The following is a 3662-nucleotide window of genomic DNA, read 5'->3' on the forward strand; positions in this document are numbered from 1 at the left end:
ACTGTATTACATGCCCCATTCGCAGTTCATCATAATTACAGTACCGGTACCTGTTTAGGTAACATTAAATATCCCAATTATAGTGTATCATGATTACAGTAACTGTTCACTTAACATTACTTTCTCCATGTGCAGTGTATTGTGGTTACAAATCTCCTGTATGTAATACCGAGAGCCCCATTGGCAATATTCACAGTGATTGCAGAACCCACATCAATTTACCGTTTAACAAGTCACTGAATAAACCTTTAGTTTCTCTCGGGATCGAAAACTGACTGGCAGACCTTGTATTGTACTGCTTAATTTGGATTAGCAGCTAATTCATATTCATACAGAGTAAACCATAGTAAATGGAGACTATTGATCAAGGACTGAAGACTGCAGTGCTGCCAGACTGACCAACAATGCGCTTTAAGCCTTGTCCTTCAAAGTGGATTCTAGGCCCTGTTTATAAAATGATAACATTCACTTAGAGTCACGATGACGTTCTAAGCTGCGAGTACAAGTCAGAGAAATTCCACCTAGGCTTAGCCTTTAAAACCATGCTATTTTAAGAATTTAGGATAGCTCAGAATATTCTAAAATTCTTACATTCAGCTTTAATTTGGAAGCCACTTCCCTGCAGTTCTTAAAAGAGAATCGGTCCCACTAAAGACTGAATTGGCACTGTGATGGGAAGATGGTAGGTAGGGTATCCTCACCCTTGTTCAAATCACTCCACTCCTCTGCACCCCCCGACCTCTCTGACCTCCTCTCTCCTCACAACAGTGCATGTTGCCTTTGCTCCATCGGGTCTGGCCTCCTCCTTGTCCCCCGAGTCCTCTGCTCCACCCTCGGCGGCCGTGCCTTCATCCACTATACCCCGAGGCTCTGGAACTCCTTTCCTCACTCCCTTTGCCTCGCCCCCCACCCACCCACCCTTCCTATTTTCAGGTCTCGGCCGAAGACCTTTCTTTTCGACTGCGCCTTTGGTCACATTCCTCCCCCTCCCTCTGGGTTGGCCCCGGGATCCATTACTGTGAAGCGCTCTGAGACGCTTAGCCTCCTTATAAATCCTTAGCCTCCTTCAAGTCCTGCCTCATGACCCTCCTCTTCGACCATTCCATCGGTCACCCCCCTTCCCCTCCCCTCTCCCCCGCGACCCCAGCTCGCAACCCAGGCGTCAGGTTTGACCCCCAATTATCCTTCCTGCCCCACATCCGGTCTCTCACCAGCACTGTTTTCTTCCACCTCCGACACATCGCCCGTCTCCGCCAATACCTCTCCGCAAAAGCCGCTGAAACCCTGGTCCATACCTTTGTCACCTGCCGTCTGGACTATTCAGCGCCCTCCTCGCCGGCCTCCCCTCCACCACCATCCATAAAATCCAACTCATTCAGAACTCTGCCGCCCACATTCTCACCCGCACGAAACTCCGCTCCCCGATCCCCCCAGTCCTGGCCCTCCCCCCCACACCCAAACCCCGCTCCCCGATCCCCCCAGTCCTGGCCCTCCCCCCCACACCCAAACTCCGCTCCCCGATCCCCCCAGTCCTGGCCCTCCCCCCCACACCCAAACTCCACTCCCCGATCCCCCCAGTCCTGGCCTTCCCCCCACACCCAAACTCCACTCCCCGATCCCCCCAGTCCTGGCCCTCCCCCCCACACCCAAACTCCTCTCCCCGATGCCCCCAGTCCTGGCCCTCCCCCACACCCAAACCCCGCTCCCCGATCCCCCCAGTCCTGGCCCTCCCCCCACACCCAAACCCCGCTCCCCGATCCCCCCAGTCCTGGCCCTCCCCCCACACCCAAACCCCGCTCCCCGATCCCCCCAGTCCTGGCCTTCCCCCCACACCCAAACCCCGCTCCCCGATCCCCCCAGTCCTGGCCCTCCCCCCACACCCAAACCCCGCTCCCCGATCCCCCCAGTCCTGGCCCTCCCCCCACACCCAAACCCCGCTCCCCGATCCCCCCAGTCCTGGCCCTCCCCCCCACACCCAAACCCCGCTCCCCGATCCCCCAGTCCTGGCCCTCCCCCCACACCCAAACTCCGCTCCCCGATCCCCCCAGTCCTGGCCCTCCCCCCCACACCCAAACCCCGCTCCCCGATCCCCCCAGTCCTGGCCCTCCCCCCACACCCAAACCCGCTCCCCGATCCCCCCAGTCCTGGCCCTCCCCCCCACACCCAAACCCCGCTCCCCGATCCCCCCAGTCCTGGCCCTCCCCCCCACACCCAAACCCCGCTCCCCGATCCCCCCAGTCCTGGCCCTCCCCCCCACACCCAAACCCCGCTCCCCGATCCCCCAGTCCTGGCCCTCCCCCCACACCCAAACCCCGCTCCCCGATCCCCCCAGTCCTGGCCCTCCCCCCCACACCCAAACCCCGCTCCCCGATCCCCCCAGTCCTGGCCCTCCCCCCCACACCCAAACCCCGCTCCCCGATCCCCCCAGTCCTGGCCCTCCCCCCCACACCCAAACCCCGCTCCCCGATCCCCCCAGTCCTGGCCCTCCCCCCACACCCAAACCCCACTCCCCGATCCCCCCAGTCCTGGCCCTCCCCCCCACACCCAAACCCCGCTCCCCGATCCCCCAGTCCTGGCCCTCCCCCCCACACCCAAACCCCACTCCCCGATCCCCCCAGTCCTGGCCAGACTGCACCGGCTCCTGTCCCAGAGAGGATCGATTTCATGATCCTCACTCTCATATGCAAATCCCTCCACTTCTCTGCACCTCCCGACCTCTCTGACCTCTCTCCTCATAACAGTACCCGTTGCCTTCGTTCCTCCGGGTCTGACGGTCTGACCTCCTACTCGTCTCGAGTCCTCCGCTTCACCCCCGGCGGCTGTGCCTTCAGCCACTATGCCCCGAGGCTCTGGAACTGTCTTCCTCACTCCCTTCCCCTCATTCCCTCTCTTCCTATTTTCAGGTCTCTGCTGAAGACCTTTCTTTTCGACCGCGACTTTGGTCACCTTCCTCCCCCTCCCCCCGGCTCCTCCCCCTCCCCCCGGCTCGGTCCCGGGATCCGAAACTGTAAAGCGCTCTGAGACGCCGTCCGGCGTGGAGGGCGCTACATACATCCAAGTTGTAGTTGTTGTTGTACACTACAGGACTCCTCATTACCATAAAGCAGAGGAGCAGCTTGTCTACATGATAGTGAAGTAGTGAATCAACTCCCAGAACCGGTCTCACACACAGTTGCAGTGTGAATACTAATCGCAGTGCGTGACATTGCTTATGGTTTCACACACTGAGTTGATGCAATCTGCGAAGTATGGAGCAAGCCCCCTTTCTTCCTCCAGTTCTCTCAAAGGCGCTGACTGAGTCTGTCTTGTCTAGGGTTGCATAAGTCAACCAAATGACCGCACTTTGTGTGGGGAAATGGATATTGAATGTCAGCCAGCTTTTTGATGATGGTTTGGTCAAGGTGGTGGGCAGTGTAGGTCACCATTGCCCATGATAATCATTTACTCATCTACGTCCATACACATGCATTGAGGCTGTGGAAATGAGGAATGGGATGGAGTCCGTCACTGCGCCCCCCCCCCGCCCTCACTGCGCCCCCACCCCCGTCACTGCGCCCCCGCCCCGCCACTGCGGCCCCCCGCCGCCACTGCGGCCCCCCCCCGCCACTGCGGCCCCCCCTACTGTACCCCCCCGTCACTGTACCCCCCCTCTATGCCCCCCC

This window comes from Callorhinchus milii, unplaced genomic scaffold, assembly GCF_018977255.1.
Source record: "Callorhinchus milii isolate IMCB2004 unplaced genomic scaffold, IMCB_Cmil_1.0 Scaffold16, whole genome shotgun sequence".
NCBI lineage: Eukaryota > Metazoa > Chordata > Chondrichthyes > Chimaeriformes > Callorhinchidae > Callorhinchus > Callorhinchus milii.